Source organism: Haliotis asinina, chromosome 14, assembly GCF_037392515.1.
Source record: "Haliotis asinina isolate JCU_RB_2024 chromosome 14, JCU_Hal_asi_v2, whole genome shotgun sequence".
NCBI lineage: Eukaryota > Metazoa > Mollusca > Gastropoda > Lepetellida > Haliotidae > Haliotis > Haliotis asinina.
This window is the reverse complement of record NC_090293.1, coordinates 31213087-31231104: the sequence shown is the minus strand read 5'-3', so window position 1 is coordinate 31231104 and position 18018 is coordinate 31213087. Positions and strand designations below refer to the sequence as shown.

At 40.7% G+C, this 18018-nt stretch overlaps 26 non-coding genes across 26 annotated transcripts; all 26 read left to right on the top strand.

Annotated features, from left to right (window-relative positions):
- The first annotated feature begins 43 nt into the window (after nt 1–43).
- Trnae-cuc (transfer RNA glutamic acid (anticodon CUC)) lies at nt 44–115 on the top strand. The gene has a single exon. It is a non-coding gene; the product is annotated as a tRNA-Glu (tRNA).
- A 650-nt stretch (nt 116–765) lies between these two features.
- Nucleotides 766–837, top strand: Trnae-cuc (transfer RNA glutamic acid (anticodon CUC)). Its single transcript has one exon. It is a non-coding gene; the product is annotated as a tRNA-Glu (tRNA).
- Nucleotides 838–1457: 620 nt separating this feature from the next.
- Nucleotides 1458–1529, top strand: Trnae-cuc (transfer RNA glutamic acid (anticodon CUC)). Its single transcript has one exon. It is a non-coding gene; the product is annotated as a tRNA-Glu (tRNA).
- Nucleotides 1530–2179: 650 nt separating this feature from the next.
- Trnae-cuc (transfer RNA glutamic acid (anticodon CUC)) lies at nt 2180–2251 on the top strand. The gene has a single exon. It is a non-coding gene; the product is annotated as a tRNA-Glu (tRNA).
- Nucleotides 2252–2872: 621 nt separating this feature from the next.
- Trnae-cuc (transfer RNA glutamic acid (anticodon CUC)) lies at nt 2873–2944 on the top strand. The gene has a single exon. It is a non-coding gene; the product is annotated as a tRNA-Glu (tRNA).
- Nucleotides 2945–3594: 650 nt separating this feature from the next.
- Trnae-cuc (transfer RNA glutamic acid (anticodon CUC)) lies at nt 3595–3666 on the top strand. Its single transcript has one exon. It is a non-coding gene; the product is annotated as a tRNA-Glu (tRNA).
- Nucleotides 3667–4286: 620 nt separating this feature from the next.
- Trnae-cuc (transfer RNA glutamic acid (anticodon CUC)) lies at nt 4287–4358 on the top strand. The gene has a single exon. It is a non-coding gene; the product is annotated as a tRNA-Glu (tRNA).
- Nucleotides 4359–5008: 650 nt separating this feature from the next.
- Nucleotides 5009–5080, top strand: Trnae-cuc (transfer RNA glutamic acid (anticodon CUC)). The gene has a single exon. It is a non-coding gene; the product is annotated as a tRNA-Glu (tRNA).
- A 620-nt stretch (nt 5081–5700) lies between these two features.
- Nucleotides 5701–5772, top strand: Trnae-cuc (transfer RNA glutamic acid (anticodon CUC)). The gene has a single exon. It is a non-coding gene; the product is annotated as a tRNA-Glu (tRNA).
- Nucleotides 5773–6422: 650 nt separating this feature from the next.
- Trnae-cuc (transfer RNA glutamic acid (anticodon CUC)) lies at nt 6423–6494 on the top strand. Its single transcript has one exon. It is a non-coding gene; the product is annotated as a tRNA-Glu (tRNA).
- A 621-nt stretch (nt 6495–7115) lies between these two features.
- Nucleotides 7116–7187, top strand: Trnae-cuc (transfer RNA glutamic acid (anticodon CUC)). Its single transcript has one exon. It is a non-coding gene; the product is annotated as a tRNA-Glu (tRNA).
- A 650-nt stretch (nt 7188–7837) lies between these two features.
- On the top strand, nt 7838–7909 carry Trnae-cuc (transfer RNA glutamic acid (anticodon CUC)). The gene has a single exon. It is a non-coding gene; the product is annotated as a tRNA-Glu (tRNA).
- A 621-nt stretch (nt 7910–8530) lies between these two features.
- Trnae-cuc (transfer RNA glutamic acid (anticodon CUC)) lies at nt 8531–8602 on the top strand. Its single transcript has one exon. It is a non-coding gene; the product is annotated as a tRNA-Glu (tRNA).
- A 650-nt stretch (nt 8603–9252) lies between these two features.
- Nucleotides 9253–9324, top strand: Trnae-cuc (transfer RNA glutamic acid (anticodon CUC)). Its single transcript has one exon. It is a non-coding gene; the product is annotated as a tRNA-Glu (tRNA).
- Nucleotides 9325–9945: 621 nt separating this feature from the next.
- Nucleotides 9946–10017, top strand: Trnae-cuc (transfer RNA glutamic acid (anticodon CUC)). The gene has a single exon. It is a non-coding gene; the product is annotated as a tRNA-Glu (tRNA).
- A 650-nt stretch (nt 10018–10667) lies between these two features.
- On the top strand, nt 10668–10739 carry Trnae-cuc (transfer RNA glutamic acid (anticodon CUC)). The gene has a single exon. It is a non-coding gene; the product is annotated as a tRNA-Glu (tRNA).
- Nucleotides 10740–11360: 621 nt separating this feature from the next.
- On the top strand, nt 11361–11432 carry Trnae-cuc (transfer RNA glutamic acid (anticodon CUC)). The gene has a single exon. It is a non-coding gene; the product is annotated as a tRNA-Glu (tRNA).
- Nucleotides 11433–12082: 650 nt separating this feature from the next.
- Trnae-cuc (transfer RNA glutamic acid (anticodon CUC)) lies at nt 12083–12154 on the top strand. Its single transcript has one exon. It is a non-coding gene; the product is annotated as a tRNA-Glu (tRNA).
- Nucleotides 12155–12775: 621 nt separating this feature from the next.
- On the top strand, nt 12776–12847 carry Trnae-cuc (transfer RNA glutamic acid (anticodon CUC)). The gene has a single exon. It is a non-coding gene; the product is annotated as a tRNA-Glu (tRNA).
- A 649-nt stretch (nt 12848–13496) lies between these two features.
- Nucleotides 13497–13568, top strand: Trnae-cuc (transfer RNA glutamic acid (anticodon CUC)). The gene has a single exon. It is a non-coding gene; the product is annotated as a tRNA-Glu (tRNA).
- Nucleotides 13569–14189: 621 nt separating this feature from the next.
- On the top strand, nt 14190–14261 carry Trnae-cuc (transfer RNA glutamic acid (anticodon CUC)). The gene has a single exon. It is a non-coding gene; the product is annotated as a tRNA-Glu (tRNA).
- Nucleotides 14262–14881: 620 nt separating this feature from the next.
- On the top strand, nt 14882–14953 carry Trnae-cuc (transfer RNA glutamic acid (anticodon CUC)). Its single transcript has one exon. It is a non-coding gene; the product is annotated as a tRNA-Glu (tRNA).
- A 649-nt stretch (nt 14954–15602) lies between these two features.
- Nucleotides 15603–15674, top strand: Trnae-cuc (transfer RNA glutamic acid (anticodon CUC)). The gene has a single exon. It is a non-coding gene; the product is annotated as a tRNA-Glu (tRNA).
- A 621-nt stretch (nt 15675–16295) lies between these two features.
- Trnae-cuc (transfer RNA glutamic acid (anticodon CUC)) lies at nt 16296–16367 on the top strand. Its single transcript has one exon. It is a non-coding gene; the product is annotated as a tRNA-Glu (tRNA).
- Nucleotides 16368–16987: 620 nt separating this feature from the next.
- Nucleotides 16988–17058, top strand: Trnae-cuc (transfer RNA glutamic acid (anticodon CUC)). The gene has a single exon. It is a non-coding gene; the product is annotated as a tRNA-Glu (tRNA).
- Nucleotides 17059–17707: 649 nt separating this feature from the next.
- Trnae-cuc (transfer RNA glutamic acid (anticodon CUC)) lies at nt 17708–17779 on the top strand. The gene has a single exon. It is a non-coding gene; the product is annotated as a tRNA-Glu (tRNA).
- Nucleotides 17780–18018: the final 239 nt, after the last annotated feature.

Sequence of the window (18018 nt, the reverse complement as noted above, 5' to 3'; positions counted from 1 at the left end):
CCTACTTGAAGCAATACCTTGCTCCATCCCTAACATTGCAAGGTCCCAGGTGGTCTAGTGGTTAGGATTTGGCGCTCTCACCGCCACGGCCGGGGTTCGATTCCCCGTCTGGGAAGTACATTTCTCGCATATTTTTTTCTCAGTATTTATCAACTCCTCCTCACGTTTCATTCAGTTCAGCCGGAATTTCACTTTGCCTCTTTTTTTCGCAAGAAAACTAAGCCCAAACACTGTCACTGTAAAGGACGTCCACACAGTTCTTATATACAATTAACACTTGCACATCATAAGTATATATTTGTGTACATCCTTACTTTCGACAATGTGTAGACTCATTCTTATCTTGTGTGTCATTCTTGTGCTGTTCGGTGTAGACTTTATGTTGTGTGTCATTGTTTTACTGATTTATCAATGGACATTTTTGTAAATATACCTATGTGCATGTGTATAGTAAGTGAGTGCGTATTTCCTACATGCAAGGTAAACAGCATTGCTGTCAATGTATATAAAATACTAAGTAAATGTCATATATGCGAGAGTGCGCCTTGTTATTAGATAGGACAAATTGTATGGATAACTTGTTGGAGTGGCATGTTATTAGATGACTAAAAGTCTAAATCATTCTTCATTTCAATGTAAGGCGAAGAGACTTATACTCTTCACTGTCGTTGTTTCAAAGGGGCAGTTCTGTTCCATTTCTGGATGTGACCTTGCCCTGATTTTCGAAGAGACATGTCAATCTTATGTCCAGATATACCATCAGTGTCCCAGGTGGTCTAGTGGTTAGGATTTGGCGCTCTCACCGCCACGGCCGGGGTTCGATTCCCCGTCTGGGAAGTAACTTTTTTCCATTTTAAGATTTGGGAATAATTTGTCTGGAGTCAGCCACAACGCCTTAATTGCTCTACATTGTGTGTATTGCCCTCACTCTACAACATACGTAACAACACACCTAAATGCTGCTTTGCTATCTAGTTCCATTGGAGGAAAGGTGTACTGTTCACATACTTCACTTCGCTATAAACACAAAAAAGCATCTCGGCACTCCGATTGTCCCATAAATAAGTGAAAAGGCATATTTGAGACTCACCAATATTGAGGAATATTTCAGCATCAATTGCTGTACGTGTCATACTACAAAATGAAATCCTCCGAATAAAATCCATGCCTTCTCTGTCCTGGACAAGAGTAGACTCGGCGGGTTCCTTGCTTAATTTGGCACATGCAACATGAGTGTCTCATGGCAATGTGGAAGCCACAGCTATTATTCATTCCAAGGGTGAACTGCACCCAAGCCTTCCTCTACAATTAATTCATTTACGATTGAAACTATATTGGAAGTAAGAAAAGAGAGACAGAAGGAAGAGTGCATGGGTAAGTGTCATCTAGGAAATATCACGTTGTGGCAACATGTTATACTTGAAGCAATACCTTGCTCCATCCCTAACATTGCAAGGTCCCAGGTGGTCTAGTGGTTAGGATTTGGCGCTCTCACCGCCACGGCCGGGGTTCGATTCCCCGTCTGGGAAGTACATTTTTCGCATAGTTTTTTCTCAGTATTTATCAACTCCTCCTCACGTTTCATTCACTTCAGCCGGAATTTCACTTTGCCTCTTTTTTTCGCAAGAAAACTAAGCCCAAACACTGTCACTGTAAAGGACGTCCACACAGTTCTTATATACAATTAACACTTGCACATCATAAGTATATATTTGTGTACATCCTTACTTTCGACAATGTGTAGACTCATTCTTATCTTGTGTGTCATTGTTGTGCTGTTCGGTGTAGACTTTATGTTGTGTGTCATTGTTTTACTGATTTATCAATGGACATTTTTGTAAATATACCTATGTGCATGTGTATAGTAAGTGAGTGCGTATTTCCTACATGCAAGGTAAACAACATTGCTGTCAATGTATATAAAATACTAAGTAAATGTCATATATGCGAGAGTGCGCCTTGTTATTAGATAGGACAAATTGTATGGATAACTTGTTGGAGTGGCATGTTATTAGATGACTAAAAGTCTAAATCATTCTTCATTTCAAAGTAAGGCGAAGAGACTTATACTCTTCACTGTCGTTGTTTCAAAGGGGCAGTTCTGTTCCATCTATGGATGTGACCTTGCCCTGATTTTCGAAGAGACATGTCAATCTTATGTCCAGATATACCATCAGTGTCCCAGGTGGTCTAGTGGTTAGGATTTGGCGCTCTCACCGCCACGGCCGGGGTTCGATTCCCCGTCTGGGAAGTAACTTTTTTCCATTTTAAGATTTGGGAATAATTTGGCTGGAGTCAGCCACAACGCCTTAATTGCTCTACATTGTGTGTATTGCCCTCACTCTACAACATACGTAACAACACACCTAAATACTACTTTGCTATCTAGTTCCATTGGAGGAAAGGTGTACTGTTCACATACTTCACTTCGCTATAAACACAAAAAAGCATCTCGGCACTCCGATTGTCCCATAAATAAGTGAAAAGGCATATTTGAGACTCACCAATATTGAGGAATATTTCAGCATCAATTGCTGTACGTGTCATACTACAAAATGAAATCCTCCGAATAAAATCCATGCCTTCTCTGTCCTGGACAAGAGTAGACTCGGCGGGTTCCTTGCTTAATTTGGCACATGCAACATGAGTGTCTCATGGCAATGTGGAAGCCACAGCTATTATTCATTCCAAGGGTGAACTGCACCCAAGCCTTCCTCTACAATTAATTCATTTACGATTGAAACTATATTGGAAGTAAGAAAAGAGAGACAGAAGGATGAGTGCATGGGTAAGTGTCATCTAGGAAATATCACGTTGTGGCAACATGTTCCTACTTGAAGCAATACCTTGCTCCATCCCTAACATTGCAAGGTCCCAGGTGGTCTAGTGGTTAGGATTTGGCGCTCTCACCGCCACGGCCGGGGTTCGATTCCCCGTCTGGGAAGTACATTTCTCGCATATTTTTTTCTCAGTATTTATCAACTCCTCCTCACGTTTCATTCAGTTCAGCCGGAATTTCACTTTGCCTCTTTTTTTCGCAAGAAAACTAAGCCCAAACACTGTCACTGTAAAGGACGTCCACACAGTTCTTATATACAATTAACACTTGCACATCATAAGTATATATTTGTGTACATCCTTACTTTCGACAATGTGTAGACTCATTCTTATCTTGTGTGTCATTCTTGTGCTGTTCGGTGTAGACTTTATGTTGTGTGTCATTGTTTTACTGATTTATCAATGGACATTTTTGTAAATATACCTATGTGCATGTGTATAGTAAGTGAGTGCGTATTTCCTACATGCAAGGTAAACAGCATTGCTGTCAATGTATATAAAATACTAAGTAAATGTCATATATGCGAGAGTGCGCCTTGTTATTAGATAGGACAAATTGTATGGATAACTTGTTGGAGTGGCATGTTATTAGATGACTAAAAGTCTAAATCATTCTTCATTTCAATGTAAGGCGAAGAGACTTATACTCTTCACTGTCGTTGTTTCAAAGGGGCAGTTCTGTTCCATTTCTGGATGTGACCTTGCCCTGATTTTCGAAGAGACATGTCAATCTTATGTCCAGATATACCATCAGTGTCCCAGGTGGTCTAGTGGTTAGGATTTGGCGCTCTCACCGCCACGGCCGGGGTTCGATTCCCCGTCTGGGAAGTAACTTTTTTCCATTTTAAGATTTGGGAATAATTTGTCTGGAGTCAGCCACAACGCCTTAATTGCTCTACATTGTGTGTATTGCCCTCACTCTACAACATACGTAACAACACACCTAAATGCTGCTTTGCTATCTAGTTCCATTGGAGGAAAGGTGTACTGTTCACATACTTCACTTCGCTATAAACACAAAAAAGCATCTCGGCACTCCGATTGTCCCATAAATAAGTGAAAAGGCATATTTGAGACTCACCAATATTGAGGAATATTTCAGCATCAATTGCTGTACGTGTCATACTACAAAATGAAATCCTCCGAATAAAATCCATGCCTTCTCTGTCCTGGACAAGAGTAGACTCGGCGGGTTCCTTGCTTAATTTGGCACATGCAACATGAGTGTCTCATGGCAATGTGGAAGCCACAGCTATTATTCATTCCAAGGGTGAACTGCACCCAAGCCTTCCTCTACAATTAATTCATTTACGATTGAAACTATATTGGAAGTAAGAAAAGAGAGACAGAAGGAAGAGTGCATGGGTAAGTGTCATCTAGGAAATATCACGTTGTGGCAACATGTTATACTTGAAGCAATACCTTGCTCCATCCCTAACATTGCAAGGTCCCAGGTGGTCTAGTGGTTAGGATTTGGCGCTCTCACCGCCACGGCCGGGGTTCGATTCCCCGTCTGGGAAGTACATTTTTCGCATAGTTTTTTCTCAGTATTTATCAACTCCTCCTCACGTTTCATTCACTTCAGCCGGAATTTCACTTTGCCTCTTTTTTTCGCAAGAAAACTAAGCCCAAACACTGTCACTGTAAAGGACGTCCACACAGTTCTTATATACAATTAACACTTGCACATCATAAGTATATATTTGTGTACATCCTTACTTTCGACAATGTGTAGACTCATTCTTATCTTGTGTGTCATTCTTGTGCTGTTCGGTGTAGACTTTATGTTGTGTGTCATTGTTTTACTGATTTATCAATGGACATTTTTGTAAATATACCTATGTGCATGTGTATAGTAAGTGAGTGCGTATTTCCTACATGCAAGGTAAACAACATTGCTGTCAATGTATATAAAATACTAAGTAAATGTCATATATGCGAGAGTGCGCCTTGTTATTAGATAGGACAAATTGTATGGATAACTTGTTGGAGTGGCATGTTATTAGATGACTAAAAGTCTAAATCATTCTTCATTTCAAAGTAAGGCGAAGAGACTTATACTCTTCACTGTCGTTGTTTCAAAGGGGCAGTTCTGTTCCATCTATGGATGTGACCTTGCCCTGATTTTCGAAGAGACATGTCAATCTTATGTCCAGATATACCATCAGTGTCCCAGGTGGTCTAGTGGTTAGGATTTGGCGCTCTCACCGCCACGGCCGGGGTTCGATTCCCCGTCTGGGAAGTAACTTTTTTCCATTTTAAGATTTGGGAATAATTTGTCTGGAGTCAGCCACAACGCCTTAATTGCTCTACATTGTGTGTATTGCCCTCACTCTACAACATACGTAACAACACACCTAAATACTACTTTGCTATCTAGTTCCATTGGAGGAAAGGTGTACTGTTGACATACTTCACTTCGCTATAAACACAAAAAAGCATCTCGGCACTCCGATTGTCCCATAAATAAGTTAAAAGGCATATTTGAGACTCACCAATATTGAGGAATATTTCAGCATCAATTGCTGTACGTGTCATACTACAAAATGAAATCCTCCGAATAAAATCCATGCCTTCTCTGTCCTGGACAAGAGTAGACTCGGCGGGTTCCTTGCTTAATTTGGCACATGCAACATGAGTGTCTCATGGCAATGTGGAAGCCACAGCTATTATTCATTCCAAGGGTGAACTGCACCCAAGCCTTCCTCTACAATTAATTCATTTACGATTGAAACTATATTGGAAGTAAGAAAAGAGAGACAGAAGGAAGAGTGCATGGGTAAGTGTCATCTAGGAAATATCACGTTGTGGCAACATGTTATACTTGAAGCAATACCTTGCTCCATCCCTAACATTGCAAGGTCCCAGGTGGTCTAGTGGTTAGGATTTGGCGCTCTCACCGCCACGGCCGGGGTTCGATTCCCCGTCTGGGAAGTACATTTTTCGCATAGTTTTTTCTCAGTATTTATCAACTCCTACTCACGTTTCATTCACTTCAGCCGGAATTTCACTTTGCCTCTTTTTTTCGCAAGAAAACTAAGCCCAAACACTGTCACTGTAAAGGACGTCCACACAGTTCTTATATACAATTAACACTTGCACATCATAAGTATATATTTGTGTACATCCTTACTTTCGACAATGTGTAGACTCATTCTTATCTTGTGTGTCATTCTTGTGCTGTTCGGTGTAGACTTTATGTTGTGTGTCATTGTTTTACTGATTTATCAATGGACATTTTTGTAAATATACCTATGTGCATGTGTATAGTAAGTGAGTGCGTATTTCCTACATGCAAGGTAAACAGCATTGCTGTCAATGTATATAAAATACTAAGTAAATGTCATATATGCGAGAGTGCGCCTTGTTATTAGATAGGACAAATTGTATGGATAACTTGTTGGAGTGGCATGTTATTAGATGACTAAAAGTCTAAATCATTCTTCATTTCAATGTAAGGCGAAGAGACTTATACTCTTCACTGTCGTTGTTTCAAAGGGGCAGTTCTGTTCCATTTCTGGATGTGACCTTGCCCTGATTTTCGAAGAGACATGTCAATCTTATGTCCAGATATACCATCAGTGTCCCAGGTGGTCTAGTGGTTAGGATTTGGCGCTCTCACCGCCACGGCCGGGGTTCGATTCCCCGTCTGGGAAGTAACTTTTTTCCATTTTAAGATTTGGGAATAATTTGTCTGGAGTCAGCCACAACGCCTTAATTGCTCTACATTGTGTGTATTGCCCTCACTCTACAACATACGTAACAACACACCTAAATGCTGCTTTGCTATCTAGTTCCATTGGAGGAAAGGTGTACTGTTCACATACTTCACTTCGCTATAAACACAAAAAAGCATCTCGGCACTCCGATTGTCCCATAAATAAGTGAAAAGGCATATTTGAGACTCACCAATATTGAGGAATATTTCAGCATCAATTGCTGTACGTGTCATACTACAAAATGAAATCCTCCGAATAAAATCCATGCCTTCTCTGTCCTGGACAAGAGTAGACTCGGCGGGTTCCTTGCTTAATTTGGCACATGCAACATGAGTGTCTCATGGCAATGTGGAAGCCACAGCTATTATTCATTCCAAGGGTGAACTGCACCCAAGCCTTCCTCTACAATTAATTCATTTACGATTGAAACTATATTGGAAGTAAGAAAAGAGAGACAGAAGGAAGAGTGCATGGGTAAGTGTCATCTAGGAAATATCACGTTGTGGCAACATGTTCCTACTTGAAGCAATACCTTGCTCCATCCCTAACATTGCAAGGTCCCAGGTGGTCTAGTGGTTAGGATTTGGCGCTCTCACCGCCACGGCCGGGGTTCGATTCCCCGTCTGGGAAGTACATTTTTCGCATAGTTTTTTCTCAGTATTTATCAACTCCTACTCACGTTTCATTCAGTTCAGCCGGAATTTCACTTTGCCTCTTTTTTTCGCAAGAAAACTAAGCCCAAACACTGTCACTGTAAAGGACGTCCACACAGTTCTTATATACAATTAACACTTGCACATCATAAGTATATATTTGTGTACATCCTTACTTTCGACAATGTGTAGACTCATTCTTATCTTGTGTGTCATTGTTGTGCTGTTCGGTGTAGACTTTATGTTGTGTGTCATTGTTTTACTGATTTATCAATGGACATTTTTGTAAATATACCTATGTGCATGTGTATAGTAAGTGAGTGCGTATTTCCTACATGCAAGGTAAACAGCATATCTGTCAATGTATATAAAATACTAAGTAAATGTCATATATGCGAGAGTGCGCCTTGTTATTAGATAGGACAAATTGTATGGATAACTTGTTGGAGTGGCATGTTATTAGATGACTAAAAGTCTAAATCATTCTTCATTTCAATGTAAGGCGAAGAGACTTATACTCTTCACTGTCGTTGTTTCAAAGGGGCAGTTCTGTTCCATTTCTGGATGTGACCTTGCCCTGATTTTCGAAGAGACATGTCAATCTTATGTCCAGATATACCATCAGTGTCCCAGGTGGTCTAGTGGTTAGGATTTGGCGCTCTCACCGCCACGGCCGGGGTTCGATTCCCCGTCTGGGAAGTAACTTTTTTCCATTTTAAGATTTGGGAATAATTTGTCTGGAGTCAGCCACAACGCCTTAATTGCTCTACATTGTGTGTATTGCCCTCACTCTACAACATACGTAACAACACACCTAAATGCTGCTTTGCTATCTAGTTCCATTGGAGGAAAGGTGTACTGTTCACATACTTCACTTCGCTATAAACACAAAAAAGCATCTCGGCACTCCGATTGTCCCATAAATAAGTGAAAAGGCATATTTGAGACTCACCAATATTGAGGAATATTTCAGCATCAATTGCTGTACGTGTCATACTACAAAATGAAATCCTCCGAATAAAATCCATGCCTTCTCTGTCCTGGACAAGAGTAGACTCGGCGGGTTCCTTGCTTAATTTGGCACATGCAACATGAGTGTCTCATGGCAATGTGGAAGCCACAGCTATTATTCATTCCAAGGGTGAACTGCACCCAAGCCTTCCTCTACAATTAATTCATTTACGATTGAAACTATATTGGAAGTAAGAAAAGAGAGACAGAAGGAAGAGTGCATGGGTAAGTGTCATCTAGGAAATATCACGTTGTGGCAACATGTTCCTACTTGAAGCAATACCTTGCTCCATCCCTAACATTGCAAGGTCCCAGGTGGTCTAGTGGTTAGGATTTGGCGCTCTCACCGCCACGGCCGGGGTTCGATTCCCCGTCTGGGAAGTACATTTTTCGCATAGTTTTTTCTCAGTATTTATCAACTCCTCCTCACGTTTCATTCAGTTCAGCCGGAATTTCACTTTGCCTCTTTTTTTCGCAAGAAAACTAAGCCCAAACACTGTCACTGTAAAGGACGTCCACACAGTTCTTATATACAATTAACACTTGCACATCATAAGTATATATTTGTGTACATCCTTACTTTCGACAATGTGTAGACTCATTCTTATCTTGTGTGTCATTGTTGTGCTGTTCGGTGTAGACTTTATGTTGTGTGTCATTGTTTTACTGATTTATCAATGGACATTTTTGTAAATATACCTATGTGCATGTGTATAGTAAGTGAGTGCGTATTTCCTACATGCAAGGTAAACAACATTGCTGTCAATGTATATAAAATACTAAGTAAATGTCATATATGCGAGAGTGCGCCTTGTTATTAGATAGGACAAATTGTATGGATAACTTGTTGGAGTGGCATGTTATTAGATGACTAAAAGTCTAAATCATTCTTCATTTCAATGTAAGGCGAAGAGACTTATACTCTTCACTGTCGTTGTTTCAAAGGGGCAGTTCTGTTCCATTTCTGGATGTGACCTTGCCCTGATTTTCGAAGAGACATGTCAATCTTATGTCCAGATATACCATCAGTGTCCCAGGTGGTCTAGTGGTTAGGATTTGGCGCTCTCACCGCCACGGCCGGGGTTCGATTCCCCGTCTGGGAAGTAACTTTTTTCCATTTTAAGATTTGGGAATAATTTGGCTGGAGTCAGCCACAACGCCTTAATTGCTCTACATTGTGTGTATTGCCCTCACTCTACAACATACGTAACAACACACCTAAATACTACTTTGCTATCTAGTTCCATTGGAGGAAAGGTGTACTGTTCACATACTTCACTTCGCTATAAACACAAAAAAGCATCTCGGCACTCCGATTGTCCCATAAATAAGTGAAAAGGCATATTTGAGACTCACCAATATTGAGGAATATTTCAGCATCAATTGCTGTACGTGTCATACTACAAAATGAAATCCTCCGAATAAAATCCATGCCTTCTCTGTCCTGGACAAGAGTAGACTCGGCGGGTTCCTTGCTTAATTTGGCACATGCAACATGAGTGTCTCATGGCAATGTGGAAGCCACAGCTATTATTCATTCCAAGGGTGAACTGCACCCAAGCCTTCCTCTACAATTAATTCATTTACGATTGAAACTATATTGGAAGTAAGAAAAGAGAGACAGAAGGAAGAGTGCATGGGTAAGTGTCATCTAGGAAATATCACGTTGTGGCAACATGTTCCTACTTGAAGCAATACCTTGCTCCATCCCTAACATTGCAAGGTCCCAGGTGGTCTAGTGGTTAGGATTTGGCGCTCTCACCGCCACGGCCGGGGTTCGATTCCCCGTCTGGGAAGTACATTTTTCGCATAGTTTTTTCTCAGTATTTATCAACTCCTCCTCACGTTTCATTCAGTTCAGCCGGAATTTCACTTTGCCTCTTTTTTTCGCAAGAAAACTAAGCCCAAACACTGTCACTGTAAAGGACGTCCACACAGTTCTTATATACAATTAACACTTGCACATCATAAGTATATATTTGTGTACATCCTTACTTTCGACAATGTGTAGACTCATTCTTATCTTGTGTGTCATTGTTGTGCTGTTCGGTGTAGACTTTATGTTGTGTGTCATTGTTTTACTGATTTATCAATGGACATTTTTGTAAATATACCTATGTGCATGTGTATAGTAAGTGAGTGCGTATTTCCTACATGCAAGGTAAACAACATTGCTGTCAATGTATATAAAATACTAAGTAAATGTCATATATGCGAGAGTGCGCCTTGTTATTAGATAGGACAAATTGTATGGATAACTTGTTGGAGTGGCATGTTATTAGATGACTAAAAGTCTAAATCATTCTTCATTTCAATGTAAGGCGAAGAGACTTATACTCTTCACTGTCGTTGTTTCAAAGGGGCAGTTCTGTTCCATTTCTGGATGTGACCTTGCCCTGATTTTCGAAGAGACATGTCAATCTTATGTCCAGATATACCATCAGTGTCCCAGGTGGTCTAGTGGTTAGGATTTGGCGCTCTCACCGCCACGGCCGGGGTTCGATTCCCCGTCTGGGAAGTAACTTTTTTCCATTTTAAGATTTGGGAATAATTTGGCTGGAGTCAGCCACAACGCCTTAATTGCTCTACATTGTGTGTATTGCCCTCACTCTACAACATACGTAACAACACACCTAAATACTACTTTGCTATCTAGTTCCATTGGAGGAAAGGTGTACTGTTCACATACTTCACTTCGCTATAAACACAAAAAAGCATCTCGGCACTCCGATTGTCCCATAAATAAGTGAAAAGGCATATTTGAGACTCACCAATATTGAGGAATATTTCAGCATCAATTGCTGTACGTGTCATACTACAAAATGAAATCCTCCGAATAAAATCCATGCCTTCTCTGTCCTGGACAAGAGTAGACTCGGCGGGTTCCTTGCTTAATTTGGCACATGCAACATGAGTGTCTCATGGCAATGTGGAAGCCACAGCTATTATTCATTCCAAGGGTGAACTGCACCCAAGCCTTCCTCTACAATTAATTCATTTACGATTGAAACTATATTGGAAGTAAGAAAAGAGAGACAGAAGGAAGAGTGCATGGGTAAGTGTCATCTAGGAAATATCACTTTGTTACAACATGTTCCTACTTGAAGCAATACCTTGCTCCATCCCTAACATTGCAAGGTCCCAGGTGGTCTAGTGGTTAGGATTTGGCGCTCTCACCGCCACGGCCGGGGTTCGATTCCCCGTCTGGGAAGTACATTTTTCCCATAGTTTTTTCTCAGTATTTATCAACTCCTCCTCACATTTCATTCAGTTCAGCCGGAATTTCACTTTGCCTCTTTTTTTCGCAAGAAAACTAAGCCCAAACACTGTCACTGTAAAGGACGTCCACACAGTTCTTATATACAATTAACACTTGCACATCATAAGTATATATTTGTGTACATCCTTACTTTCGACAATGTGTAGACTCATTCTTATCTTGTGTGTCATTGTTGTGCTGTTCGGTGTAGACTTTATGTTGTGTGTCATTGTTTTACTGATTTATCAATGGACATTTTTGTAAATATACCTATGTGCATGTGTATAGTAAGTGAGTGCGTATTTCCTACATGCAAGGTAAACAACATTGCTGTCAATGTATATAAAATACTAAGTAAATGTCATATATGCGAGAGTGCGCCTTGTTATTAGATAGGACAAATTGTATGGATAACTTGTTGGAGTGGCATGTTATTAGATGACTAAAAGTCTAAATCATTCTTCATTTCAATGTAAGGCGAAGAGACTTATACTCTTCACTGTCGTTGTTTCAAAGGGGCAGTTCTGTTCCATTTCTGGATGTGACCTTGCCCTGATTTTCGAAGAGACATGTCAATCTTATGTCCAGATATACCATCAGTGTCCCAGGTGGTCTAGTGGTTAGGATTTGGCGCTCTCACCGCCACGGCCGGGGTTCGATTCCCCGTCTGGGAAGTAACTTTTTTCCATTTTAAGATTTGGGAATAATTTGTCTGGAGTCAGCCACAACGCCTTAATTGCTCTACATTGTGTGTATTGCCCTCACTCTACAACATACGTAACAACACACCTAAATACTACTTTGCTATCTAGTTCCATTGGAGGAAAGGTGTACTGTTCACATACTTCACTTCGCTATAAACACAAAAAAGCATCTCGGCACTCCGATTGTCCCATAAATAAGTGAAAAGGCATATTTGAGACTCACCAATATTGAGGAATATTTCAGCATCAATTGCTGTACGTGTCATACTACAAAATGAAATCCTCCGAATAAAATCCATGCCTTCTCTGTCCTGGACAAGAGTAGACTCGGCGGGTTCCTTGCTTAATTTGGCACATGCAACATGAGTGTCTCATGGCAATGTGGAAGCCACAGCTATTATTCATTCCAAGGGTGAACTGCACCCAAGCCTTCCTCTACAATTAATTCATTTACGATTGAAACTATATTGGAAGTAAGAAAAGAGAGACAGAAGGAAGAGTGCATGGGTTAGTATCATCTAGGAAATATCACTTTGTTACAACATGTTCCTACTTGAAGCAATACCTTGCTCCATCCCTAACATTGCAAGGTCCCAGGTGGTCTAGTGGTTAGGATTTGGCGCTCTCACCGCCACGGCCGGGGTTCGATTCCCCGTCTGGGAAGTACATTTTTCGCATAGTTTTTTCTCAGTATTTATCAACTCCTCCTCACGTTTCATTCAGTTCAGCCGGAATTTCACTTTGCCTCTTTTTTTCGCAAGAAAACTAAGCCCAAACACTGTCACTGTAAAGGACGTCCACACAGTTCTTATATACAATTAACACTTGCACATCATAAGTATATATTTGTGTACATCCTTACTTTCGACAATGTGTAGACTCATTCTTATCTTGTGTGTCATTGTTGTGCTGTTCTGTGTAGACTTTGTGTTGTGTGTCATTGTTTTACTGATTTATCAATGGACATTTTGTAAATATACCTATGTGCATGTGTATAGTAAGTGAGTGCGTATTTCCTACATGCAAGGTAAACAACATTGCTGTCAATGTATATAAAATACTAAGTAAATGTCATATATGCGAGAGTGCGCCTTGTTATTAGATAGGACAAATTGTATGGATAACTTGTTGGAGTGGCATGTTATTAGATGACTAAAAGTCTAAATCATTCTTCATTTCAATGTAAGGCGAAGAGACTTATACTCTTCACTGTCGTTGTTTCAAAGGGGCAGTTCTGTTCCATTTAAGGATGTGACCTTGCCCTGATTTTCGAAGAGACATGTCAATCTTATGTCCAGATACACCATCAGTGTCCCAGGTGGTCTAGTGGTTAGGATTTGGCGCTCTCACCGCCACGGCCGGGGTTCGATTCCCCGTCTGGGAAGTAACTTTTTTCCATTTTAAGATTTGGGAATAATTTGGCTGGAGTCAGCCACAACGCCTTAATTGCTCTACATTGTGTGTATTGCCCTCACTCTACAACATACGTAACAACACACCTAAATACTACTTTGCTATCTAGTTCCATTGGAGGAAAGGTGTACTGTTCACATACTTCACTTCGCTATAAACACAAAAAAGCATCTCGGCACTCCGATTGTCCCATAAATAAGTGAAAAGGCATATTTGAGACTCACCAATATTGAGGAATATTTCAGCATCAATTGCTGTACGTGTCATACTACAAAATGAAATCCTCCGAATAAAATCCATGCCTTCTCTGTCCTGGACAAGAGTAGACTCGGCGGGTTCCTTGCTTAATTTGGCACATGCAACATGAGTGTCTCATGGCAATGTGGAAGCCACAGCTATTATTCATTCCAAGGGTGAACTGCACCCAAGCCTTCCTCTACAATTAATTCATTTACGATTGAAACTATATTGGAAGTAAGAAAAGAGAGACAGAAGGAAGAGTGCATGGGTAAGTGTCATCTAGGAAATATCACTTTGTTACAACATGTTCCTACTTGAAGCAATACCTTGCTCCATCCCAAACATTGCAAGATCCCAGGTGGTCTAGTGGTTAGGATTTGGCGCTCTCACCGCCACGGCCGGGGCTCGATTCCCCGTCTGGGAAGTAACTTTTTTCCATTTTAAGATTTGGGAATAATTTGGCTGGAGTCAGCCACAACGCCTTAATTGCTCTACATTGTGTGTATTGCCTCACTCTACAACATACGTAACAACACACCTAAATACTACTTTGCTATCTAGTTCCATTGGAGGAAAGGTGTACTGTTCACATACTTCACTTCGCTATAAACACAAAAAAGCATTTCGGCACTCCGATTGTCCCATAAATAAGTGAAAAGGCATATTTGAGACTCACCAATATTGAGGAATATTTCAGCATCAATTGCTGTACGTGTCATACTACAAAATGAAATCCTCCGAATAAAATCCATGCCTTCTCTGCCCTGGACAAGAGTAGACTCGGCGGGTTCCTTGCTTAATTTGGCACATGCAACATGAGTGTCTCATGGCAATGTGGAAGCCACAGCTGTTATTCATTCCAAGGGTGAACTGCACCCAAGCCTTCCTCTACAATTAATTCATTTACGATTGAAACTATATTGGAAGTAAGAAAAGAGAGACAGAAGGAAGCGTGCATGGGTAAGTGTCATCTAGGAAATATCACGTTGTGGCAACATGTTCCTACTTGAAGCAATACCTTGCTCCATCCCTAACATTGCAAGGTCCCAGGTGGTCTAGTGGTTAGGATTTGGCGCTCTCACCGCCACGGCCGGGGCTCGATTCCCCGTCTGGGAAGTACATTTTTCGCATAGATTTTTCTCAGTATTTATCAACTCCTCCTCACGTTTCATTCAGTTCAGCCGGAATTTCACTTTGCCTCTTTTTTTCGCAAGAAAACTAAGCCCAAACACTGTCACTGTAAAGGACGTCCACACAGTTCTTATATACAATTAACACTTGCACATCATAAGTATATATTTGTGTACATCCTTACTTTCGACAATGTGTAGACTCATTCTTATCTTGTGTGTCATTGTTGTGCTGTTCTGTGTAGACTTTGTGTTGTGTGTCATTGTTTTACTGATTTATCAATGGACATTTTGTAAATATACCTATGTGCATGTGTATAGTAAGTGAGTGCGTATTTCCTACATGCAAGGTAAACAACATTGCTGTCAATGTATATAAAATACTAAGTAAATGTCATATATGCGAGAGTGCGCCTTGTTATTAGATAGGACAAATTGTATGGATAACTTGTTGGAGTGGCATGTTATTAGATGACTAAAAGTCTAAATCATTCTTCATTTCAATGTAAGGCGAAGAGACTTATACTCTTCACTGTCGTTGTTTCAAAGGGGCAGTTCTGTTCCATTTAAGGATGTGACCTTGCCCTGATTTTCGAAGAGACATGTCAATCTTATGTCCAGATATACCATCAGTGTCCCAGGTGGTCTAGTGGTTAGGATTTGGCGCTCTCACCGCCACGGCCGGGGTTCGATTCCCCGTCTGGGAAGTAACTTTTTTCCATTTTAAGATTTGGGAATAATTTGTCTGGAGTCAGCCACAACGCCTTAATTGCTCTACATTGTGTGTATTGCCCTCACTCTACAACATACGTAACAACACACCTAAATACTACTTTGCTATCTAGTTCCATTGGAGGAAAGGTGTACTGTTCACATACTTCACTTCGCTATAAACACAAAAAAGCATCTCGGCACTCCGATTGTCCCATAAATAAGTGAAAAGGCATATTTGAGACTCACCAATATTGAGGAATATTTCAGCATCAATTGCTGTACGTGTCATACTACAAAATGAAATCCTCCGAATAAAATCCATGCCTTCTCTGTCCTGGACAAGAGTAGACTCGGCGGGTTCCTTGCTTAATTTGGCACATGCAACATGAGTGTCTCATGGCAATGTGGAAGCCACAGCTATTATTCATTCCAAGGGTGAACTGCACCCAAGCCTTCCTCTACAATTAATTCATTTACGATTGAAACTATATTGGAAGTAAGAAAAGAGAGACAGAAGGAAGAGTGCATGGGTAAGTGTCATCTAGGAAATATCACTTTGTTACAACATGTTCCTACTTGAAGCAATACCTTGCTCCATCCCAAACATTGCAAGATCCCAGGTGGTCTAGTGGTTAGGATTTGGCGCTCTCACCGCCACGGCCGGGGCTCGATTCCCCGTCTGGGAAGTAACTTTTTTCCATTTTAAGATTTGGGAATAATTTGGCTGGAGTCAGCCACAACGCCTTAATTGCTCTACATTGTGTGTATTGCCTCACTCTACAACATACGTAACAACACACCTAAATACTACTTTGCTATCTAGTTCCATTGGAGGAAAAGTGTACTGTTCACATACTTCACTTCGCTATAAACACAAAAAAGCATTTCGGCACTCCGATTGTCCCATAAATAAGTGAAAAGGCATATTTGAGACTCACCAATATTGAAGAATATTTCAGCATCAATTGCTGTACGTGTCATACTACAAAATGAAATCCTCCGAATAAAATCCATGCCTTCTCTGCCCTGGACAAGAGTAGACTCGGCGGGTTCCTTGCTTAATTTGGCACATGCAACATGAGTGTCTCATGGCAATGTGGAAGCCACAGCTATTATTCATTCCAAGGGTGAACTGCACCCAAGCCTTCCTCTACAATTAATTCATTTACGATTGAAACTATATTGGAAGTAAGAAAAGAGAGACAGAAGGAAGCGTGCATGGGTAAGTGTCATCTAGGAAATATCACGTTGTGGCAACATGTTCCTACTTGAAGCAATACCTTGCTCCATCCCTAACATTGCAAGGTCCCAGGTGGTCTAGTGGTTAGGATTTGGCGCTCTCACCGCCACGGCCGGGTTCGATTCCCCGTCTGGGAAGTACATTTTTCACATATATTTTTCTCGGTATTTATCAACTCCTCCTCACGTTTCATTCAGTTCAGCCGGAATTTCACTTTGCCTCTTTTTTTCGCAAGAAAACTAAGCCCAAACACTGTCACTGTTAAGGACGTCCACACAGTTCTTATATACAGTTAACACTTGCACATCATAAGTATATATTTGTGTACATCCTTACTTTCGACAATGTGTAGACTCATTCTTAGCTTGTCTGTCATTGTTGTACTGTTCTGTGTAGCCTTTGGGTTGTGTGTCATTGTTTTACTGATTTATCAATGGACATTTTGTAAATATACCTATGTGCATGTGTATAGTAAGTGAGTGCGTATTTCCTACATGCAAGGTAAACAACATTGCTGTCAATGTATATAAAATACTAAGTAAATGTCATATATGCGAGAGTGCGCCTTGTTATTAGATAGGACAAATTGTATGGATAACTTGTTGGAGTGGCATGTTATTAGATGACTAAAAGTCTAAATCATTCTTCATTTCAATGTAAGGCGAAGAGACTTATACTCTTCACTGTCGTTGTTTCAAAGGGGCAGTTCTGTTCCATTTAAGGATGTGACCTTGCCCTGATTTTCGAAGAGACATGTCAATCTTATGTCCAGATATACCATCAGTGTCCCAGGTGGTCTAGTGGTTAGGATTTGGCGCTCTCACCGCCACGGCCGGGGTTCGATTCCCCGTCTGGGAAGTAACTTTTTTCCATTTTAAGATTTGGGAATAATTTGTCTGGAGTCAGCCACAACGCCTTAATTGCTCTACATTGTGTGTATTGCCCTCACTCTACAACATACGTAACAACACACCTAAATACTACTTTGCTATCTAGTTCCATTGGAGGAAAGGTGTACTGTTCACATACTTCACTTCGCTATAAACACAAAAAAGCATCTCGGCACTCCGATTGTCCCATAAATAAGTGAAAAGGCA